Below are 24,962 nucleotides of genomic sequence, written 5' to 3'. Positions count from 1 at the left end.
GCGGGGCGGGAGGGCGGGTGGGGAGAGGAGCGGAGCCCGAGCCGCAGCAGCTGTCAGACCCACGGCCCTGCCTCCGGCCCCAGCCCGCGCTCGGGCCAGCCCGGGTGGCCGGGTCCCTGCCCACCGCACCCGCGCCCGCGGCCCTTCTGTGGAGACCGCGGCTCTGCGGCTCTGCGGCTCCGCACTCAGCTGTCAGCTACCTTAGGGTGGCTCGGACGACCGTGCCGGGCGCTAGAACAAGGCAGCCAGGGGTCCCGGGCGCAGACGTGCCCAGTGGAGCTCTTGGCTTCCGAGAGGGACACCTTGCAACCCGCATCTTGTCAAGGTCCAACAACACACATTCACACCTGAATTCCAGTCTCCGACCCCAGGGCTCCACCCAAGAGACCAGTTTAAGGAAGGGACAACTCGGCTGCACCTCCCCACGCCGCGGCCTTCTCTGAGGGTCTCGCGGTTCGCTCAACCGCTGGGTGTTCGGGAGTCTAACCGCGCGGAGAGGGCGGCGGGCGGCGCTCATGGACTACCCCAGGTGCCCGCGAGAGGGGACTCGACGGAGCATCTGGGCGACCTCGAGCTGGGCGAGGATTTGCAGGAACTTAGAGGAAACCCCGCAGGGTGGCGTGTGTCGGAAGGGTCCCACACCCCTACCGCCGGGGTCATGGGCACATAGAGTCTCTCTCCCCTACGTTCTCTTGCATACATGAAAGTTTGGCAACTTGGACGAAGTTCCTGTAATGCTGTGGTACGGGTGGTTTTGTGTGTGACCCAACAAGGTGCTCCTCGCATTCCGCGGGTCCAGCCGCTGCTGTTACTGCCTCCGGGAACAAGAGGGACTGGGGCATCCCACCTACGAGACTCAGCTGTGACTTGCGGCAGGCTCGTGGGCGGTCAGGCGACGTGTTTCTGGATTTTCACCTTCACTGTCTAGTGTCATAGTCTCTTTGTTAATTTCATCTACTGAGTGTATTTAACTAAAAAGGGTAATTACTTCAGATTAAAAAAAAAAAAAACCTTCCCTGCCTAGTGGGAACCTTGGCGGAGATGCCTAATGAGATTTTCTTTTTTCTTTTTCTTTCTTTCTTTTTGTCTTTTTTTTTTTTTGCTTTCGTTTGTTTAGAGTAAAATTAGAGATGTTAACTCTGATAGCCGTTTTCTCAGATCATTAAAATGTAACACGTAGGAAATTGTCGCGCCAGTAAAGCTCTGACTGACTGGAAAAGCTAAGCTTGAACCGCTGGTTGCCACTCCTCCTGTAGAGATGGCTATTTCCGCCAGGCAGCGGGCCACTTACTTAAAACGTGAGTGAGTGAGGTCATCCCATCCCGGGCCTCCAGCCGCTTACCAGTGGACCGCCCTTTTCATTCTTGAAGGTAATACACGTAGTGGGGGGAAGAAAGACAGCTTGTTAGAATGAGCCTTGCTAATTCACAGTGTTACAGCCAAAATGCTCCAATGAAAGATCTGTCAGTGTCTCTATTGTGATTCAGGTTTCCAGGCACTCAGAATCATCACAAAACTTTGAATGGCTTCTAATGTTCTGGTCTTTAAGATTATTCCCCTCTTTGGCTCTATTTGCCATTTCTGACCCCCACCCCCACCCCCAGTCATTTCAGATGAAGGCAGGTAGGTACCAGAAATGAAATATGCAACCACCAAATGAAGTAGTTTCGTTAATATTTACATTTTGGATTTTAGTAGGCTTTCACGTTTGCCGCGTGGTAATCTAAATGTTTGAGGAAATTCTTCTGGTATCTGTTCTTTCTGCAAGTGGGTTGAAATTTCTGTTCCTAGAGATGTGTTTTCCTCAGGCGTGTGAATCCCTGAGTCCTAGCTATATGAAAAGCACTCCTGTCCTTTTATTTTCTATTCCCAGTGCTTTGTATGGTTGCATCTCAGAGCCTGCCATGGAGCAGGAGTGAGGCAGAAAGGGTTGGAGGGGATGAAGCGTCCCCTAATTTACTCTCAGCCCTACCAGCGCCTGGGAGGATGGCCTATATTCTCTTTCTGTTGAATTATGCCCTTTGGCTCAGAATCTCCAGGCAATTCCCTTCCAGTCCCTCACCTCTGGCTGCTGGGTGAGGGGCTTAATTATTTGCAAACCGCCTCGAAATCCCAGGATGAAAGGCGCCGAATAAAGTGCAAAGTATTGTTATTCAGATATGGAATTTAATGATCCATTACAGTTCATCAGGAAAATGCACTTTGCTGTGATGGGAGGAAATGTTTCCACCTGATAGAGGGTAATAATAAGTGCTTAAAAGTAGGTTCAGATTACAGATGAGACAATTAACTCCAGCCATGTGCTCTTCAATTTTGTTACAATTCATTTTGTGATCAAAGTGAGTTACAGAGAGCCAGATGGTCAGGTTCATGTTCAGATCTCTCTCAAGCCAGCCCCGCACTTCTGTACCCACAGTCAGCATAGCCGAAGGGACTTAGTAATTCATTAGTGATTGTGAGCTATTCCTCAGAGCGTGTAATGTGTAATCTAGGTTCCTATGATGCCAGCAGAAGGACCCAGGCCAATCAGTTTTGTTGGGAGCTGTTTAGTTTTACTTGGATTAGCTCTTGCTTAGCGCCTCTGGTATGGATCCAGTCTTCACAAGGGGGAAAGAGACCCTTGATCTCTCAAGCCTTGCTATCGAGCTACACTGCTCTGGATTTTAAACCTCGGGTTTCAGGGGAGTGGTATCTGGTTTGCTTCAGATGCTGGCCCGACTGTTGAATGAATGAGGCAGTGCTTCGGTGAATTAGCACCTTGCAGTTCCTCTGGGAGAGTGGGGGGGGGGGGGTATAGGAGTAGGTTGGTGAGGGCAGGTGAAGAGCAGGGGCAGCCTCAGAGGCAAGGACCAGTGTCTGCACACTGATCTTCCTGCTTCTGCTCAGAGGGTTCTCACACCTGCTTGAAAACTATGTCTTAAGTCATAGACAAAGGGACCTCGTTCCGTTTTCCACAGTATCCTTCAGGCGGACTATATGCTCCTGGGGAGGAGAGGCCAGATAGGCACGCGGGGCAGCCACATCTTTCTCAGCCCTGGTCTGCTGTTGCCAGACAGGATGAGTCGGAATGCTGGCCCTGGCCTGCCAGGTCCCTTGCCTGTTCCAGATTGTTATGTGAAATCCTCTATCCTAAAGTATTATTGAGGATGTCTGTAAACACTGGGGCTGGGTCTTAGAGATGGCATGGTGGATAAAGGTGCTAAGCCGCCAAGTTGGACTAGCCTGAGAGCGAGTTTGGAGAAAATCAATTTTAGAAAGATGTACTCTGTTCATGCATGTGTCTCTATGCGTGTGTGTGGGGGGGTGTATAGTGAATAAATAAATAGGATCAATTTTAAAAGCTCAGACCGTCTTGCAGATGGCCCATTTTCTACCACCGAGCGGACTAAAACATCTTCTTGTTTAAGACTTTCAGACTTACCTGAAGTCTGTCACGTGGTAGGTATTTTGCTCATGTGTACCAAAAGAGTAGTGATATAGTGATCAGGAAAACAGAAAGGCTTGAGGAGAATGAGAGTCTAAATCAACTCTGGATCTCATGATGTGATTTGCCGCCTTCCTTTTTTTAATGGGAGATTCGATCTGAAATACTACGTGCTTAGTTCTCGGGCGCCATGTTACTCTGCAGGTAGGTAACCCATTGCTTGTCAACTGCTCAGACTCCTCCACTTGCTTCTGACTGAAGTGGCGTGACTCATTTGATGTCCAGAGACTTCCATATACGTTTGGCATTTGAGAACACGATTAAAACACTGGGTTTGACTTATTAATTGTTCATGTCATAGTACTTAGTACTATGTACATAGAGAGTACTTAGTACATAGTACATAGGTAGCACTTCACCTGCTCATGTCTCAGTGACTCCTAGAACAATCTATGAAGTAAGCATTGTACTGGCTCTTTCCACTTGGCAAGCTCCAATCCGAACTTTATCTTGAGTATCTGCTCATGGGTTGCACAGTGTTGGGTACCTGTGAATACAGCCCAACACAAAACTGCAAATTGGCTTAAAACCTTAGGAGCACTTTTTATTTTTAAATCTCCACCGGGAGGTTCTCAACAGTGAATCGTGTCATATTGGAATGCCAGAAGGTGGCAACCTGTAGGTTGTTTTCCCCTCCTGAAATACAGAGTCCAGCCCCAAGTCGGTGACTAGATTGCATTGGGGCAAGATGTGGGGCTTCAGCACAGAGAGAACGCACACTCAGTCCTCAGATACACGGAGCAGTGGCCAGTACAGATGGAAGGTGTTTGTCCACGTGTGCCGTGCAGGCACCAAAACCTTCTCTGCACCTCCCAGTCGCACTGCAGTGACATCAGGGCTTAACACAGACACTCAGAGTTCAGGAGTCAGGGCTGATGCAGAACCCTGGAATGTCTGCAAGGAAGCTTTCGGCCGAACTGGAGTTGCATTAGGATAAGGAGTACCAACCATGGTACTGAGAGAGAAAATCCTGTCTAGCCATTGACAATACGCAACAGTATACTTCCTACATCTTAAATCTCTATGGGAATATTTACAAATTGGACACAGCGTGAACTAACCATTTTTGTAAATTCAGTAAGGTTACTCAAGATAATTAAACTCATTTTCTTTTTTTTTTTCTGTTTGTTTCTTGTTATTCCTTAACGTGGGCCTCTGGATCAAGGGTCTCCACGCTGCTCCCTTTACAGGAAAAGCTACTACAGCGAGCTCGCTGTGGAGCTCAAGGGGCTCCTGTGTTTTGAGAATGGTCTAAGAAATACTTAGCAGAAAAGTTATTTGTCAAGATTTTCCTTTGGTTTTTTTTTTTAAATCCTCCTTTTTTTGTTCATTTCAGATGTCAGCGTGCTTAAAGCTGAAATTTAACCTAACGATGAACATGCTGTTCCCTTCAACTAGGGAAATAGCCCCAGATTCTTACTCCATCGCTGTCTCAAGAGCCCCTTCATTTCCAAAGAATATGTAAATCGATCCTCTTCAAAACTCCAGCAAACTTTCCCTTTGTTTTCCCTGAGCCTCTTCTCTTTTTTTTTTCTTTTCCATCAAAATAATGGATGTCCCCAATCAGAAAGCATTTCACGTCCTCGTTCATTCTAGTCTCTGGAATTACAGCCAAAGCGCCTCTCGGGTCTTCCCCAGTGACTTCATAATCACGCCTTTTCCAGCGTACTCCCCTGGTTACGTCTCCTTTGTTCCCAGCCTGATTAGGGATTGCCTTTGGGTTTCAAGATATGTCATCTTCCTCCTGACTCTTTGTTTTCTTGCTGAGGGCTTCAGGACACGTTGTACAGGGAGCCACTGCTCCGGCCAGCTCCTTTGTGGCCTTGTCTCAGCTTACCTTCTCCTTTTCCCACATTAGCCAGCCCCTCTACCTCTCATTATTCTGCCCAGACCTTCCTGAGCTGGCAGCTCATATAGGCAGACTTGAATTCGTTTCAGAAGGTTTTGACCTGTGCAAGAACCCATCAGTTGGCCAGAAGATCGGGGATGCCCCCCACTCCCCTGTCCCTTCTCTGTCTCCTGTCACTTTAGGCAAATGTCTCAGGGTTTTGCGGGGGACGCTGCGGAGTCTAGCCACTGGAAAGTTGGGACCTTCTCTGACTCCAGGAGCAGTTCCCACCCAATCAATACGAGAACCAAATGAATGAGTGAGCTTGTGTGCTCGCTCACTTTGCAAGCATCCAAGAAGCCATAGATTATTGGTAGCTTTCATTTCCTCCCCAAACTGCGCTACTTACAGATCCTATCAAGTAGGTCATGTGAACAGAAACTACATTCTTTAGCAATAGATGCCACATGCATTCATCGCAGGCATACAGTGAGAGTCTCTTAGTGTGGCTAGTGACCCAGTCCCGGCCTTGGCCGTAGAAAGCACTCAACGTAGTTGAAAGGCTGTTCTTACGAGCTGGTACAGATAGCTCATTTTAAGTTGTGTGCAAGGGAAGTACGCCATCCTCTACAGGATGCACAGTGGGAATTTGACTTGGCCAGAAGATCAGGGATGCTCCCCACCCCCAGGTATGCGTTTGAGACAAGGCCATTTTAAAACTTGGAGCTTCTGTTGTTTTCTTCCAGCTTCCTAATCCTATTAATTCACAACTGCCTTTGGCCCTTTGGAATATTGCAAAACCTATGATACAACCCCTGGGGCCATTTTTGGCAGATGATAGTTCTTGTCTGCAGAGTCCAGAATTGATTTATTTACCTGAGTCTTCAGAACTGGATAAAAACAGAATTGCTAATTGCCCAAAGTACCCTCATGTTCATCCTTGGAAAAAAAAAAAAAAACTAAAAATAAGTTGCCGTTGTTGCTTTGAACATTTTAACATTGTTTGACAATTTTTGAATGACCAGAAAGCTGCATGGACATTTCCTTCAGTCAGATGTCCTGTGCTGGGCCTGTGTAAAAATCACTAGTGAAAATGTGAGTCTAGGCTTCTAATAAGAAGCCCTGACCTCTCGAGGGCAGTGCAGAAGTTGCAGGAGGGGTAATAGGATTTGCAACCAAGAATGTTTTAGGCCTTTTTGGGAAGCTCAACTTAATGAGTGTCACCTAGGATGCCTGCTACAACTCCTCTGCATTGTCCTTGTGAATTTGTTGCTTGCATTAACTCAGTCATCCTAACAACCCAGAGCAAAGTCATAGACGGCACCAGGCTCCTGAGTGGGAAAGCAGGGATTGGACACCAGATATGTGAAACCAGGGCCACCGTGCTGTGCGCCCACGTTTCCTCCTCTTCATCTGCAGCGAGACCTCCTGAGCTGACCTCAGGAGCGGGCATTTAGGCAGCTCACTCTGAAACATTGGCTGTTTTCCTGATAAGCTTGGAAAGCGGTTTCTCATGGAGCCTGGGTTGAATGTCTACCCCCAGTCACAGTCATGATTCGCTTGCTAATGACTGTGTTTCTTGCATCTTAGTAAGCATTTAATGATCAGAAGTAAAGTGATAACACGGGGAAGCAAGAGATAAAGATAAAGAACATGAATCCTGTTTCCCCATCCCAGGTTCCCCATCCCAGGTTCCTCACAGTCCAACCTCTTGATAGGTGAAGAATTTGGTGTCGGTGGGGGGGGGGGGGGGTAAGGAAAAGAAAAAAAAAAACCATAATGCTGGGAACATTCTACCCTGGAGGAAGAATTGCACTCACGACCAATTCCATTAGCGTTCCTAATTGAGAATGTTAGTTAGCAGTGACAGAGAAAGTAGTAACCTTTGTCCCCATTCCAGGCAGTTTCAGGAAGAGATTATCTTGCCAGATTAGCATGTTGCAACTTTCAACTGGAGGTCTGAATGGGTTTGAAGGACTCTGCTTGGCCAGCGGCCCAGTTACCTGGGGTTTGCGAGGGTCATCGCCCGGAATGCTTACTCAGCCCCGCTCTGCCTGGGCTGGACACCAGACTGATGTTTGTGTCAAGAGGCAGTCCTGGGGCCGCTTGAACATGAAGTGCACGGCGAAGGCTGAGTTTGGGAAATGTGTATGAATGTGCCGTGCTCCTTTCTTTCAGCATTCAGTTCAAAATTTGGAGGTAGCTAAACGCGGAGATGCTTAGGGTGTCAGTGGTGGAGGTTTTAAGTGATTAAAAAAAAAATCACGCAGATGAGTGAGTGCATAAAGATTTCTATGCAAACAATGATGAGCTTAAATTAAAGCTGCTGATTTCGTGTGAGAATTACTTGCATTGATTTGTCGACTATCTATACGGGTTCAAGATTCCATATTATGCAAATGAATAAACCCCAAAGAGTCAAACTGAAAAAAAAAAAGAAATTATCTGTGAAAGATATCATTACCATTCAGTGAGAGGAAAATGTAGATCCATTTCAGATTAACCCTTACTTGCTGTGTGTCCCCTGGGGTGGCTAGCATGGGGGTGGCAGGCCTTGTCAGAACTGTACGGGAGCCAGGTAGCCTTGCCGTCCTCTCACGGTTGGCTCCATGCCACCCTGGTCTTTTGGCCTCCTGGTGTGCTAGACAGTTCTTGCCATTCTGACCTCAAGCCAGTATCAGAAAGGGATTGTGAAAATAGAATCTTCTGAGGAGATCTGTGACCGGGCATGCCTAGTTCATTACTTTCCTGAGATGTCAGCGTTTGAGCCGAGGTGGACAGAGAAGCAAACACCTGGGGTGGGAGCCTGCAGCGTCCCACGGTAGTGACCTAGGGTAGGAGCCCTGCAGGGTTCCACAGTGGTGGCCTGGTGATTGAAGAGCCATGGTGAGCAGGAGAAACAAGCAGGTCGGAAGACAGAAATCTCAGTAAAATGAAGATACAGAGTACAGATGGCTTCTCCTTATACATTTGTCTATGAGCTTCACCTGCAAGGTTCTAGATTCAAACACCTTAACCTGTTACAGGTGTATCTTCAGGGACACACAACACGGTCAAGGATTTTGGCTTTTTGTAAGTTAGTGGCAAAGGTCCTGTGAAATTACCCTTGAATTCTTGACTCTTACAGTGCGGGGAGGCAGTTCTTTCGATGTCCTCTACTTTCCTATCTCCTCCCTACCCCCAGTTTCATTGATAAAAGAGGACTCAGGAATATATTTCAGAATTAATTTGTCTTATACTCTCAGCACAGTGTTGCTATCCGGACATTAAGAGAGGCTGATTGGTTAAGAGAACAATGCCTATTTTAGATAAAGTCATAGCCTGGTAAACAGCTTGGGGGGGGGGGGGAGGATGAAGTCTGAGTTGCCTTCCACCCCTCCAGCAACCATGCTATGCTGGGTTGGTGGCGCCATCTAGTGCCAGCCTCTGGAACTGTGTTGGACTTCCATCTTACTCATCCTTGACGAAGGGCTTCCAAAGACAGGCCTGGAGTGGTTTCCCTGCCTAAGGGCCCTGTCCAGTGGGGACTGTTCTCTAGTTTTTCTGTTTCTGCTAATCAATATGTCTCCATGCCATTCTTCCCCCAGACTCCACAGTCTTCCGCACCCTTTCTTCTCTTTTTTCTATTCTTGATGGGTCTTCCACCACCTTCTCCACATCTCTTTCCTCTTCCTCCTCTCCCTCCTCCTCTTACTCTGCTCTCCCTCTCCTCAGCCTCCCCCTCCTAGTTCTTGGCTCTTCTCGTCTTCGTTCTTCTTCCCTCATCCTCTTCTCCCCGGGACTAAAACTGTCTGTCATTATGAGTAAATGATACATATCCATAATTTTCATTCCTTTATGGATGTTTTCATATTTATTTTATGCAGAAGTCTCTTAGAAGACCTTATCCTTCATTCTCTGCTAATTAGACCTTTTCCCAGGAAGTGGGTCAGGGGGGTGGGTGGGGGCTTCATTCATTAGCTGTGGAGCTGTTGTTACCGAATTACTTCCTACTTTTAAGGAGGAGTATAGCCTTTCTCACACACTTGAAGCTGGACGCATTCCCATGGACTGCCCTGCGATGCCTCCTCATGGGCGCGCTGGACTTGGCTCTGTGGAAATGTGGTTCTGAGTTCCAGGCAGCCAGCTCTTTCACGTGGCTCTTGGGATCCTGTGTTAAATGAGAGCAGCACTGAAGACATGTAGGTCAAAGTCTGGCATGGGATTGCCATCTAACAATGGCCGGGGGGCCTGGATTAGTTAGTGTGTAAGTTTCAATCCCCCTCATTCAACACTTCAATTCCCACGTATGCTGAGCACCTCATAGTGTGGGTTTGAATGCTAGTCTCTTCCGAAAAACAGGAACTGTGCTTCGGTTACCAGTTCTTGTGGTCGATATGGCAGCTATTTTGATTTGTCAGAGGGGAGGAAAAGCAGTTAAATCTAGTTAAAATTAAAGCCAGTTAAAATGAACCAACCGGCTCATGAGATTTGAATGCAGCTGTCCCACACATCGAAAACCAGAGTGAGTTGCTTGTTTATTACCCCTCCTGACTGCTGTTGATTCGGACGTCTTTCTGAGCCACTGTAGATTATCTGTCTTTTTGGTCTAACCTAGGAAAATAATAACTGTGTGGTGGAGGGTGGGTGACGGTCAGAGAGCCTTGTGCGCCCCAGTTTTGTTTTGCCCTGGTGTGTGTACCTCTCCATGAGTATTGAGCTGCTCTCAGCAGTTCCCACCAGCACCTGCTGACTCATACATCCAAGGGCTGCAGGGCTCTGCTGGCCGCTGCTCTGGGGTGCTCAGGACCATTGCGGCCTGAGGAGAGTGGGAGTCGCTGTCCTTGGGTCTTTCGTCCCTGCCAGTTGGTTGGGGTTCCCTCTGCCCAGCACAGTCTTCTGGCAGGTAGGATTTAGGCAACACTCGCCTTTGCAGGGACAGCATAGAGACGCACAGCATTTCTAGAAGGATTTTCACTTTATTGTTTTGGGAATCCCAGCGACCAGAAGGGAGAGAGCTGAAGAAAGGGAAAGAGGCAGCCCTGTTATTTCCCTCTTAGCACCCGGAGGACTTCGCGTAAAGCTTGAATTGGGCTTTCTTGGCATTACTGAGACCTGGCCCACTTCTCCCTCTGTGGGCAGCGGAGAGCAGAAGCAGGAGCGGGGCAGTAAGGGGGTGCGGCCAGGAAGCCACCCCTGGGTGACCACAGCCTTTGTTTGTTTCTGTTGCTGGTTATTGATGTCAAAACAAAAACCTAGCACCTAGCCTCGGGTCAGGAAGATTCTCCCTGACTTTGCTGACTGTGTTTGACTGTTTTGTTTACATCGCTCAGTTTGGGTATGCTCATCGGAAAGTGTGAAATGCTGTTTTTCTGAGGTCTCTACATAAACTTCCTTTTGTGGACAGAAGTCGATCAGATCGTCCCAGACTCCCAAAGGCGTGATGCAAAGGCTGCTGAGCTGGCTCAGGGAAAACTGAGGCTCAGGGAGCCTGTTTAAAGGTAGCTTGGAGAAGCTTCTTGAGGGCTGTCCGACCAGTAATAAAGAAAAAGCCACAGTGACTCTGCCATGCTGTTGATGGACGTTCTTGGTTTCCGCCGATAAGGGTGACTCATCAGTATCAATAGGATTGTGACATCTAATAATAACACAGTGTAAGCCCTTCAAAACATGCGGTTTTAGCCCTTGCTCTCAGTGAAAGGTTGGAAAATGTTAGTTTGAGCTTTTTCCCCTTGACCTCCTTATCTCGCCGGAGTATGAGATTGTGTTTTTGTAGGTGTGATGATGACCCCGCTGTTTTTTCATCTTACTGTTTTTAGTTTCGTTATGACTAAGAAACCAGAGTGGATTATTTCATCGCTCAGAAATCTGTGCACTAAGCATCGCCTCCAGGGCTGTGTTTTGAGGGAAATGTGGCTGAAAAGCAAATCCTCCCAGAATGCAGAAAGGAAAAAACTGAACAGACCACAGGCCGGGAGCTGGTCGCCTCCTACACAGTCTATTGTGAACGGCTGTGGGCTTGCTGAGTAGCCCGATTGCCCTGTGAGTCACTGGCAAAGGATTCCAACAAGGGGGTTCACAGAAAATGAGAGTCAGCCATCGTGGAGAGGAAGCAAACTGCCTGTTTCCATGGCCGGGGGCTGTCACTGTCTCCAGCACCAGCCTGTCTGTCTTGGGGGTGGGGGTGGGGGGACCTTCCCATCCCTGTTAGTTTGGTGGTTTTTCCTGCAGGCCATTCTGTTAGCACTGTGCCACAAGGACTTCTCCATTCTGTAGTTGGAACGAGGGAATGGAGAGCGTGCCTGCTCGCTCACATTCCTGCACTGTTTTGCTTTCTAAACATGCTCCCTTTTAAAGATCTGCCACCCTTTGTCACCCTGTGAGCTGCTGGGCAGGCGCTCACACCTTCTCTGCTGGGCCAGGGCAATGAGCCCATTCGGTGGCACTCACAGCAGTTGTGTGGATGTGTGGATGAGGCAGTTGTGAGCCGCCCCGGCATGGGTGCTGGGAACTCTCCTCTAGAGTTCTTGCTCTTCCGCACTGAGCCACCTCGCCAGCTTCTCACAGTAGGTTGGGGTTTTTGGTTTTTTTTTTTTTTTTTTTTTTTTACTAGATGGAGTTTTGTGTCAGTCTGGCCCCTTTCACGCTTCTGTCTCAATAGCTCTTTTGTCTTACGCTGTCTTGTTGGTATTTTGGAGTTTACTGTGGAGGCTCCCTCTTGCTCTTTGTGTCTTTTATTCTGAGTTGCGCTAACACGGACGCTCAGTGAATGAGAGACTGAATGAATAGACTCCTCGGGCCTCCTGGTCTAAACCTTACCTGCTGTTTCTTTCTGCCCACAGAAAAAGTACAGACTCCTCAGCATGACATTTAAAAGCCCTTAAAACCTTTTCCGACTGTGAGACTTTGGTATGTTTTTGTTTTGCACGGCTTCTCAATTGGGAGTTATATTTTGATTCTAAAAATTTTAAAAATGTATCCTAAAACCACATTTTGAATGAATAAATATTGAAGCATTGTGGGCCTACTCTTCTTCCAGGGCTCTGTTAGGCAGAAGGCTCTGTAAATGGCACTCTATCCAGAGACAGGTTGTGGTTTATCTCGGAGATGACATGTGTGTTCCATGAGAGCAGTGTGTGTGCCCAGGGACCAGAGTGGATAGTAGAGATTAGTAGGTGGGGCCTGGGCGAGGGTCAGCAAGGACTGGAGGGAAGGAATGCTTTAAACGGTGGAGTTGGAACTCAAGTAGATATGGGGTTTGCTGAACAGTTCTTAACTCCCTGTTTGTCTTTGTTTACAGCCTCAGGCTCCCCCACTAATCCCCCATTGCCAGCATCTTGTCCTTGCTTTTCCTTCCCTTCCTCCCTACTCCTTGCTTCCTTAAGTCTCATTCTGTAGCCCTGGCTTGCCCGAAACTTGCTACATAGACTAGAATGGTCTACAAGGCACAGAGATCTTCCTGCTTCTGCCTCCTGGGTGTTGGGAGCAAAGGCATGGGCCACCATGCCCAGCCTGTCTTTTTCTTGACTAATCACAAATTAGACCTTCTTAAGATACAGTGATTAGAGGGATATGGAGGATTCTAAGTGTAGATCTAGGCTCCCCCCAACACACACACACTTTTTTGTCCGTTTTATATTTTTTGGTTTTCGAGACAGGGTTTCTCTGTGTAGCTCTGGCTCTCCTGGCACTCGCTCTGTAGCCCAGGCTGGCCTCAAACTCAGACATCCACCTGCCTCTGCCTCCTGAGTGCTGGAATTGAAAGCATTCACCACCACTGCCCAGATGGCAATTCTTATAATAATGTAAGAGGTTAAAAATATCCCATGAGTCTCTCAGTATTATTATTTACAAGAAAGGCGAGTGCTCACTAGTGACGTCACAAAGAATGAGAAAACAACTCCAAAGTGTAGGTAATATTGGTGGCATTTATATAGGATAGGCCCATCTTATGTAAAAAACAAACATGTGAATCAATAAGAAAAAAACCAGATGAATCCACTATCATTTCACAAGAGAAGAAAACTAAATGGCTAGTAAATGCTTAAAGTGATGTTCACCCTTATTGATTGATAGTCAAGCACATGCAAATTAAAATACATAATAGCATATTATTACATGCTGTCTGAATTGGCAGGCATTTAAAAATCAGATGATAGCATGTGTTGGTAGGGGATGTGGATGGGGGTCTTGAATACAGTTGGTGAGAGTACAACTTGGCACAGTTATGCTGGAGAAGTTTGTATTCCTTAATCAAGTTCAACAGGCAAATAGCTTAAAACTCGGCAGCCTCTCTCCTAAATGTACAGCCAAGGAAAACCCTTCACCTGTTTGCTTCAGGAAGCAGGGACAAACATGTTGAATAAGCCTTCTCATTAAGACATTAGGCTGCCTTAATACTTCTTTCTCTGTCTAGATATTGGGAGTGGGGGAAGAGCAAATGAACACTGGGAGCTGTGGAGGAACAGCATTGCCTTGTGAGGAACAGCAAGATCCAGACTTTCATGTTGCTTCTCCTTACTTGAGCTCAAGTCTCCTCGCCTGGAGGCTGGGAACATGGCTTCTCTAGGCTAGCGGGATGATCGAGTGATCTGTGATGGGCTGGGGAGAGCAGCATGTACTAAGTTCTCTGTGTTTATTTAACCACTAAAAGTGTACCCAAGTGGGTGGATCTCAGGAACATACTCGTGAATGAAAAGAATAAGACAGAATAATATGTGCAGTATTAGTCTATCCATGGAGAGTCCAGGAGCATGGGAAACTAAGTGCATCGCTTATAGATAAACTTAGAGGGCAGAACTATAAAAGGAGTAAATATTCTCTCTCTCTCTCTCTCTCTCTCACATACACACACACACACACACACACACACACGTGATAGAGGGCCATGATGTGGAAAGGTCTTATCAAGGATATTATTTTTTAACGTGTATATGTTTGCATATATGTAACCTTTCCGACAATAAAATTTTTGAAGTATTTGTGCATTATATTCTGAAATTATTTAAAATTTGACCTGCTATTTAAAAACTACCCAAGACAATTGTCAGATCCTGAACAGTGAGATGACATTAGTAGGAATGACTGTAATTCTTACATTTGGGTTATGAACATTTATTCAAGAACAGATTAGGACACGCCTACGGGTTCCTCTGAGCATCAGAGAGTATCAGTGAGACCTGATTCTTTTGTCAGGCAGCATCCCCTTAAGGCCACATTAAGAGTGCTGTCCCATTTAGACTAGGGCTATCTAAGTGTCTTAAATGCCCCCATATCTAAGTGCCCTCCTTCAGCATGACCTGGAGCCCTCAGACATGCTGCCTCGGCCCCTTAACCTACACTTGACCCCCAGGGGAGTCACATTGTTACCATTGGAGAGACACAGTGTGTCTAGGATCCACCCTAACTCTTAATGCTTTTCTTTATTAAACTACATATGTAACTGAAAATACCAGGTCCTATAGTGACAGTCACATGTTACTATTAGTGTTGCTGAATTACTTCAATGTGGATTTCTTCCCCTTCTGTAGAAGTTAGGTGACTTCAGGGGTGGACAGCCGTTGGGATTAAAATGTAATGCCACAGAACTTTCTTCTTCTTAATAGGTAGAATTGAATTTTTGCTTTAAGGGTCTCTGTTAATGTCTTGAAATGTTTTCTCCTGTATTTATTAGAAATTCCAAAATAGACTAGAATTCTGTGTTTATCTTTAAAATACTCAAGAGAAACATATAAGTAATAAGGCATCTCAGTTGTGTATGGTGGCACACACTCAGTCCTGGTACTTGGAAGGCTGAAGCAGGTGGATCGCTGAGAGACAGAGAAGTCCCTGTCTCAAAAAAGCAAACAGATGTCACGCTACCTTGACATGATAGCTCTGAGTGTCCAGGAAGATCTGGAGTCGGAGTGTTTTATAACAGTTATCCAAGTACTTCTTATTCTTCAGGTTGTAGAGCAGACAGATAGAATAGAGGTCTGCCCCCCTTCAGAAGATCATCTTTCTTCTTCCCTTGAGTGTTTAGCATGCTCTCCTTTGGACTGATGAAGTTCCGTTGGAACCTGTGACTCATTGAGTCTTTCCCCACTGAGTGATTATTCACGCCTTTGATGTCCCCCGAGCTAAATCTCAATGTGATGATCATAAAATCCTAAAATAAGAAGTTTATTAAATGACTTAGATCTCAAGGATGCTTGACTGTATGGTACAAATGGAGGAATTGTCCGACGAATACATGCTCTCTGTGGCTGTGTAGCTATGAGCTATTTGTTCAAGCACATTTCCACATCTGTTCTAGACCTTTCAAGTTACCTTACATAAGGTTTTGTGTGTATGGATGGATGCGACAGAGTAGATAAAGAACTTTGTGAAGTGGCAAGAAGCCATAGGCATCTTTATGGATTTTCATTTTTTTTTAAAAAAAAGTTTTAATTGAGACCTTTTTGTACACCGTAATTTGATTATGCCCTTCCATTCCCCCAATTCCTCCCAGAACCCTCTTACTATACTCCACCCACCCAACTTTGTTCTTCTCTCTCACCACCCCTGAAGAAAACAAAAAGCAGACAGAAACAAGAAACACATACATACACAAATCCACAAAAATGGAAATCAAATAAACAAGAAAAAACCCCGGTAAGACAAAACAAACAAAACAAAAACAACAACAACAACAACAAAACCAAACAAAGTAAACCGAGACAAAAAGCCTACAGAAATACCGTTGAGTTCCTATTGTATTGGCCATCTATCTACTCCTAGGCAGAGGGCCTGCCCTGAGGTGTCGGTAATATATCCAGAGAGACTCCATTGGAGAAAACTGATGTTTCTCTTTGCTGGTGGGTGTCAGTTGCAGATAGTTTCTTGGTTAGAGGTGGGAATCCATGTCCACTTCCCCATCTTGGTATTGGGACCCTGTCTGGCTTTTACACCTATGTATGCCCTATGCTTGAGGCCACCGTCTCTGAAGTTTCTATGCACGCCATTCCCGTGTCTGAAAGACACCGTTTTCTCATCCATCACCTCTGGCCTTACAAACAATTATGTTGAATCTTAGAAGCTTCTCCTCCTTTTCAGATGATAACTTTTTAAATTTAATTTTTGTTGGTAGTGTGGGAGGGTCCTGGGGGTAGAGATGATCCAGGTACCCTGTGTAGATAAGGCCAGAGAATAAAATTGAAAAATTCCTAAAATCTAATTTCAACCTTGACAGGATTCTTCAGTGTTGATGTCTAAATTTCACCACACCCTCCCTTACTAGGAACTTGCTACAGGACAGAAGGCTTTATCAGATTTCTTGTTGGCTCATTTTGCTCATCCTGTGTACGGAGCTGTAGGCTGAGGGTCCTGGGAAGGGCGTACGGTGGTGAACGTAGTCCCAATTGCTGCAGACTTTGTAGCTTTGTGACTACGTAGGTGACATCGGCTCTGATAATAGAAGTTTATAACTTATAAATTGATTTTGGAAACTATGGTATTTTACCAGATTTTAGATGACTAAGTCCTATTCAATATTGGGCAGCCTTATGAGGTTGGAAAGACATTCACTTGTCGCATGGTGTGTGGCCTTAGTTGACAAGAACGTCATACCTATCCACAGTGGTAAGTTAAAACTGTCGCTACTGTGACTTTAGTGTAGGACAGTCCCTTACTGACTGCATGCTTGCAGTTGTACCTGGTGTGGTTCCCCGTGTTGGAGGTGATGTGTCACTACCATGGTTTCAGGTCTTGGGGATCCAGATTACATGCTGGATCAGTTTTATTTTTCGCTGATTTCTTTTTTTAAGGATTCTAAGTTGCGATAAGAATTTGAACTTCCTCTTTTTTTTAAAAAAAAAAAAGTATAAACCGAGATCTCCCTGGGAGGTAAGAACATTTCTCCAGTGACGTTGGAAGAGCAGGTATGCCCTCCCGCCGTTCACAGTGCAGGTGTGTTTTACTTTAGCTGTTTAAAGGGATCATACAGACTTTTTTAAGGGGAGCAAAGAAAGGTTTAGCAGCTGACTTGTGAGTGAGCCCCCTTCCTGCCCTCTTCACTAACATGACTCCCGAGTTTTGCAGTCACTTCCTCAGTTGGCTCTTCCCTCAGCCGTGTTCTGTGTAGGGCGCTCTGCTGACACATGGCTGTCGGGTTTATCTTGGTCCATACTGAGTGCAGGGTTAGGAAGGGCTCCCCTGCTTTTGGCCATGCCAGCATTCCCTTTTGTCATTGGATATGCTAGGCAAGACTGGCAGCTCCCAGGGAACCACCCTCTTGGCTTGCTCTCTCTACCTAAGTATTGGCCACCTCACCTCGGCCTTAAGAGCCCGGAGAAGTTATGCCACATCAGGCATTTGCGTGGCCCCGTGGGTGTATTTAGAGGGGGTCTCCCTTTAGCCCGGCTTCAGTGCTTGGTGATAGAATCTCAGTAACACCGGTTACTCATCACGAGTTGAAGATTTTCCCCCTTCACACTGATGCTTCTGATAGAACCTGGGCTCTGTCAGACGATGCCTGCGTAGTTTGTGGCTGCCGAGCTGCAGCTGGAGATGTGGGGGGAGCGGGGCGGGGAGGGGGGGTTAGCCTGCTTCCTCCCTGGCTGCCGCAGGTGGTCAGGCGGGGGCGGGATAAGGGTACAGCGCCCACTTCCGCCAGCCCGTCTGTCCTATGAGCCCTGGCACCCGCGCCTGAACCCCGGGGCACATCCACCAGCTTCTCCACTGCCACGTTATCGTTCACGGCTTCTGATCTGCCTGCTGCAGGTCTATGACTAAGGTTGTGGTTAAAAATTCCCTTTTTAGGTATAAAAAAATCTTAACAACTTCTCTGTGTGGCAGCTCTACTCCTCCCCCTCCTCCTGCCCCCCTCTTCCTCCCCCTTCTCCTCGTCCTTCTTTTATGTGGACTTTTTGGAGTTTGCAAAAACAAATCTTAAACAAAAACTTTAGTATCATGTAAAAGTTAGGTAAAGGTTAGGCGGATAATGTATTCTTTCATTAGAACAGGAACAAAGTCAGAGCAAGTTCTTGGGCAGATTGCATGTGATAATGCCTTTAATGATAAACTCTAAGCCGTTATTTAGAATAGATGTGGGAAAGCCCACTTGAGAAACTGTCATTAGCCTTTCAGAAGGGATACCTGTGCAGCCTGCTGATTACAGTCATGCCTTTCATTGCCCCGTGGTTCTGTCTGGAGGACAGGAGATCCGGGAGCTGCTTGCCAGGCTACCTGGAAGCATGTTTGGTCTTCCCAGTGTGATGGGAGCTTTACAAGCTGCCTGTTGTTGTCTGAGGACTTTGAGACATCCGACATCCACTGCTGCCTCATCATGCTGTGGTACTGAAGCCCAGGCCTCATAGGCTCGCTCTCGTTGACGCTTGGGTTGCTTGCCAGAGTTGAAACTCTACAGATCAACTTGGGTCAGGAACAGGCAGCGCAGTGTTAGGGAAGTTCAGAGTCAGGAAAGAGCCAGTATGGCTAGAAAAATCACAGAGCCACGGGCTGGGTGTGGATCGGACCAGAACTGTGACAATGGCTAGAATTTGGATATAGCAGCTGAGAAAAGGGATTCTGCCTTGGACAGGCCTTCCAAGGGAGGGCTAGTGACAAGGGAAGGAAGGGCACAAAAGTTCGAGAGCCCTGCACTGGCTTGCTTTGCTGGAGCTGTCCTTGTGTGATTCCCAGTGCTCACCAAGCGAGGCCTGGTTCCAGCTTCTTTGCACACCGTTACTATTCTTCTCTTCACAGCAACCTTAAGAGGCGACTATTCCCGAGTCCGCTGTAGGAATGAGGAGACTGAGGTGCACAGCAGTTAGCGCTGGCGCCGGGGTTTGAAGCAGGACCGTTAGGGTCCAGAGCCAGAGTCCTTAACTATTAAGCCATCTTCTGGCTGTGGGGTCATGTGAGTTGCTGTGTGGGTGGCAGTGAGGGCCAGAGTTGGGCTGGTGGTGCTGATGGAAGGCACACTGGACGGCTGGAGGAGAGGACGCTCCGGAGAGAAGAGGCCAGTAGTTATTCTGAGCAGGTGGGCAGCGTGAGCCAGGGCTGAGAGACACAGAACCAGTGGGCTTCTGTGAGCGATTGGAAATGAATACGTAGAAGAGTGAAACAGACAGAGGCAGCACAGAAATAACGGGGATCTGGAGTCTGAGTGCCTGGGCAAATTCTGGCCCTGTAGAAATGAATGAGGTCAATGAACAGTAGAGAAACACCGCCCCCCCCCCCCCGGGGTGGTGGCACCGCAGCAAGGAATGGAAGTTACTGAATGAGTTGTAAATGAATGCAAGAACAATGGTTTGCTGGAAGATAGAAATGGGTTAGAGGGAAAGGGTTTGAAGGTGAGGCTGTAGATGTTTTGGGAGCTATGAAGTCAGAATAGATGGTCCAGGAACAGAAGATGTGGGGTGGGAATAGGGGGGAGAAAATGAGAATGGTTCCATTTCCAGCTACAGCAGAGATGCCATGGAGGACAGTGAACTTGACAGTGGGGAAGGCCACTTGCGCCCTGCCCAGTAAGGCTGAGTGGAATGCAGAGACTTAGCATAGCGAAGCTCTTCCTTGGCATCACTGGCCCCTTTCTAGGTACTCTCCTTGTAAGTAGATCAAGGCCACAGATAAGGATCTTGGTGCACACCCTTTAGCTGCCTCGCTCTGACCCAACTCATCTAATAAACGTTTTTCAGCACACAGTTGAAGTGCATGTCTTGCACTCCCCTGGCTCCTGGTTTCTGACTGTGTACTGGCTGGTTTTGTGCCAACTTGACACAATCTAGAGTCATATCAAAAGAGGGAACCTCAGTTGAGAAAATCTCCCTGTGATTGGTGATGGAAACCAGAGGGCCTAGCTTACCGTGGGTGGGGCCATCCCTGGGCAGATGGTCCCAAATGCTGTAGGAAAGCAGGCTGAGCAAGCCATGAGGAGCAAGCCAGTAAGCAGCACTCCTCCATGGTCTCTGCTCCGGTTCCTGTTTCCAAGTTCCTGCCTTGAGTTCCTGCCCAGACTTCCCTGGCTGATAGACTTAAACTGTAAGATGGTCGTGGTGTTGTATCAAAGCCAGGGAAACCCGAAGACACTGTGGAAGTGTCTTAAGGTATTACCCAAGACGTCATTTTGCAGCCAAGTTGATACCTTCCTGGGGACCCACACTCACGGTTCCCACACTCACCCACTGGGTCTCCTTCTTGGCCATAGCGCATGTGTGTGCCTCCTTGGAACACTAGTTGTTAAAGTAACCCAATCTGTACTGCAAAACCCCACACTGGGGCCCTGTTCCTCCAAGGGCTCGTTGTGTATGTTGAGTCCAGATGAGGTGGTGGAGTGTGTTGCTGATGTTCGGAGCCCTGCCGCCCTCTGGCAAGAGTGCAGGGCTCCTTTCCTTTCGTGGCATGACTGACCTGTGAAGAATTTCAGGCTGCCACGTGAGTTTTTATTTAAGCTGCCAGGCCTGGAAATCCATCTCACTGTATCACCAGTTACAGTTTATTGATTGTCTGTGCTTGTAATCATTTTAAAAAGTTTTTAAAAAGTTACTCCCTTTAGTATCGTTTTTTTCAATTTTATGAGGTTATAATATAATTACATCATCTCCTCCTTGCTTTTCCTCCCTCCAAGTCCTCTCAGAAACCCCTCCTTTCTCTCTTACAAATTAATGGCTTTTTAAAAAATTAGTTGTTGTTACATGTGTGTGTATATATTCATAAATATGTAAATGCAACCTGCTTAGTCTGTGTGATGTTGCTTATATGTCTGTTTTCAGGGCCTTATTTTTTGGAGAATTTCAATACGAATACTTTATTACATCATTCTCACCCTTCCTTCAGTGTGTGCCCCCCCCACTTTTTTAATTATTAATTATTCTTACAGGTACACACACATAAGGATCTTGTCCCTGGAGAAGACTAATTCTCTCGCAGCGGCCATTAATTACCTGTAACTCTTCATCTGGCAGTGGGGCCTTGGATGCTTTATTTAGTTCTTTTACATAGGACAGGGAGCTGCACCCATGAAACCTCCAAACCGTAGTCTCCTGAACAAGACCTCTACAATGACAAGTAACTTTTTTAAAGAGATGGTCTCATCTAGTATAATCCAGTCTGGCCTCAAACTCTGTAGTCAAAGATGGCCTTGAACTTCCCATCTTTCTTCCTGTATCTCCGAAACACTGGCACCATGCGCATGTACCACTGAGCCGAGTTCATGCAATGCCTGAGCACAAACTCAGGGCGTTGGGCGTGCTAGACCAGCCCCTTTTATCCGAGTTACATCTCCACCGTAGGTTCTGACTGTAGGCTTACTTGGTTCCTTTTCATCCCCGTCCGTCTTTCTTGGTAAATAGCTTGTTGTAATGTTCTGCTTCTAGCAGATGTGTTTCTACCTATACACATCCGAAGACTAGGGAGCGTGCAAGCACCCCTCCTCCACCAAAGAAACTCACTGTCTGGTTCTCACCCTGAGGCACAGGGCCCCTCATGCTTGCCTTCTGTCCTTGCTAGCTTCTTCCCACAGAAGAACGATGGGAAAGAAAACCTGAGATGATTTTGCTTCTGCAGTTCCCACAACCGTCGGTGGCTCTGTTGGCAGCCACTCAGAGAAGGATCTGGGGTTTTTAGGCACGCTCCTGTTCTTCCACCCATCAGTTGTAAACGTGAAGTTTATTGCTCCTCACACTGGAGTCATTTACCTCAGATGTCTAGTGACCTCCTCAGATCACCAGAAGTGTGTAATCTTCTAATCTGTTTAGTATCTTTTAAAATAAATCTTTAAGCGTACTCCGTACATACCAGAATTGAGCCTTTCATTGGAAAGTTTCTAGGCACTGTCATCAGCAACACTGACTTTCCTTGCTTAGAGCTGTGCTGATCTGTCTGGGGTGAGGGAGTCAGCCATTTGTTCTATATTTCCAGACTGCCACAGACTTAATTTTACAAATTGTAACAGTGTACAATTTTACAAATTGTAACTAGTAAGATGAAAGACACTTGAATTTTTTAAGGGCCAAAGAGATGGCTTGTTGGCAAAGTGCTTAATTTCTGTAAATGTGGGGACCTGGGTTTGAATCCTTACCATCCATGTTGAAAAGCCAGGTGCAGTGGTAATTTTTGTGACCCAACCCTGGTGAGCTCCAGGTTTAGTGAGAGACTCTGTCTCAAAAAAGGGTGGAGAGCCCGTGGGATGTCTCAGTGGCTAAAGGTGCCTGCTGCCAAACCTGAAGGCCTGCATTCAATCCCAGGAACCTACATGATAGAAAAACCCCAGACTCCAGAAAGCAGTACCCGCACACTTTCCTCTCCCTGCACACAAAATTAAAACATAACATGGAATAAGAATTTTGAAAAGTAAGTTCAAGAGTCATAGAAGAAGACAAACAATGTTGATTTCTGGTCTCTCTTCTCTCTTACACACGTCCATACACATATGCGTACATACATACACAGCATCATTAAAACATAAATCTAATTAGATATTTATTACTGTACCGAGCAGACAGCGAGTCCTTTTAGGAAACTGTTCGAATGTTGACTCCTAGCTCCATTGCTTGTAGGGTAGAGCGGGTCTGCATGCCCTGTGTGGAAGGTGCTTTGGATAGATGGATGGAAGATGGGCAGCCCAGGAGCCTGAAGCGGAAATGTCCTTACTTTAGGATATACCTACAGAGCAGGCTTTGGGTGAACTCTTGCCTTCCTATTTCTACATCTGTAAAAGTGACCTGCATAAAAAATCCTGTGTACTTAAAGTTGGTATTCAAATGACAGATCAGTGTCTACATGGGGCAGTGTTTGAAGCAGCAGAGTGAGATGTGGAGAGGTGCCCTTCTCTCTGCTTCCCTGTGGCTGCTTTTCCATTAATGATATATATATGGATATACATGGATATATAAGGCCATTTTTTTTGATTCTGTGATGCCATCTTAATACGATTTTTACTTACTCTTTTGTCACACTTTTCTCTTTCAGCAGATAGGAATCTGCTGTAAGAGCTGCATCACACCCGCTCTGACGGTTATGTCCTAATGTACCGCCCGGCCCCAGCGTAGGCGCCAGGAGCATCCCTAGCGGCACTGCTGTGATCCCTACCTAGATTCTTGATATTTTAAGGCTCTATATTCCTTAAATCGGAGTCATAGATAATGCACTATCAGGAGTTGGAGGTCCTTAGGTCAGTTCCCGCTCTCAGGGTGGTCCCATTGCTTTGAGTAGAGTTTCCTAGACTGTCCACTCCGTTGTAGCTCTTCACGGCCTTGCAGGCCTGTCGTCTCTTTCTGTCTATTGGTGAGGAGCAAACCACGCTGGGTCTCACTTCATTAGCACAAAGCTTTCTGTGTGATATGGTTCATGATTAGCGTGCATGGTGTGTGTTAGTTGTACTGGGATGGGGAGACTAGAGGAGGATTAAGATAGTGGTGAGAGGGTTTTTTTTTTGAGATGATTTAGTTCTCTTTTTTTTCTAACTTTTTTTTTTCTACTTCAGCATGCTTACAGGAAATCTGTCTATTTGTGTGTAGTGTAAAAAGGGCTGAGGGTGGGGCCTTTGCCTGTCTGGTGCAGTGTGTTCTGTAACATTCAATACTGATGAAAAGCTGCGTGCTCACATTGGTACTTTTTTTTTTTTTTAAATTAAGGTGAAGCCCTATGACATGAAAACCTTCTTTACTTGTGTAATTCAGTAGCATTTAGTGCATTCACAGTGTGGTGCAACCATCACCTTTATCTGGTTTCAGAACATCTTTATCATGCCAATGGAAACCCCATGCTGGTAAGCCTTTGCTCCTGGCTCTGAAAACTGTTAGCATACTTCGTGCTTCTGTACGTTAACCCTTTCTGGATATTTCATAGAAACAGAATCTTACAATTTGTGACTTTATGGGGCTTGTTTTTTTCCCCCTTTCCTATATTTTTTTTAAAGACATGCAGCCCATGCTGGCCTCAGGTCCTCAGTGTATGGCCAAGGCTGGCCTTGAACTTCTGCCTCTCCCTCCCCAGTGCTGGGATTAAGGGCATGTGTCAGCATGCCTGACTCTAGCGTAGGATTTTTGAAGATCACCCATACCAAGTACTTTGTGTTGCTGGATAAGAGTCCATTGTGTATTGGTTTACCTACTTCCAGTTAATGGGTATTTGTGTTGTTTCTGCCTTTGGCCTGTTAAGTAATTGTGTATGTATATTTAGACTCAGTTGTATAGATGACTTCTGAGAGACAAGACAAAAGGCAGCTGAGGTTTGCCAAGCAAGCAGGCTCTGGAAACTTCTAGAGTTTTCCTTCCTGTAACTACCTACTTTGCAGTGTTGTAGAAAAATAAAATGAGGTGCTATGCGTTTAAGGGTTCTCAACACTCTCTGTAGACAGGAAGACCCCTTACCTTGCAGTCCTAGTGAGTTCTCTTTGGGAAAATGCTGTGAGTTGGTCATAAGCTAAGCTACTTTAGGCAGTAAAGATTTTCCTCTTCATACATTGTACTGTTCTGAAGCCTTCAATTTACCAATATAGATGCATTCCCGTAGTCAAAAGATAGTATGTAGCTAAGTTCCTGACATAGAAGGTAGGAAGTTCCATCTCCAGGCAGATGTATGTACAACATAAAATCCTTTCTGTGAAGCTGGCACAGGCATCTGTCTGACCACTGGAAATGAGCCTTTCACGCCTCTTCTGCATGTGTTTGAGTGCTGTTACTTGGAGTTCCTGTAGCAGGGAAATGGGAA

At 46.4% G+C, this 24,962-nt stretch overlaps 1 protein-coding gene across 4 annotated transcripts in view; it reads left to right on the top strand.

The window, feature by feature from the left end:
* The window catches only part of Bach2 (BACH transcriptional regulator 2), a 337,533-nt gene that overhangs the window by 520 nt on the left and 312,051 nt on the right, over positions 1–24,962 (top strand). Inside the window, exon 1 of one of the 4 annotated variants that reach the window (XM_085677270.2) lies at positions 9,714–9,816. The exons of 2 other annotated variants lie outside the window; for them this stretch is intronic. The gene's annotated coding sequence lies outside the window, so the exon portion shown is untranslated. Of the gene's footprint in view, positions 1–9,713; positions 9,817–24,962 lie in introns of those variants that run through there. One more of the 4 variants, XM_087897213.1, reaches the window with a different exon arrangement.

Source organism: Myodes glareolus, chromosome 16 (genome assembly GCF_982192425.1).
Source record: "Myodes glareolus chromosome 16, mMyoGla1.1, whole genome shotgun sequence".
Lineage (NCBI taxonomy): Eukaryota > Metazoa > Chordata > Mammalia > Rodentia > Cricetidae > Myodes > Myodes glareolus.
The sequence above is the reverse complement of the archived record's forward strand: the minus strand, read 5'-3'. Positions and strand labels throughout refer to the sequence as shown.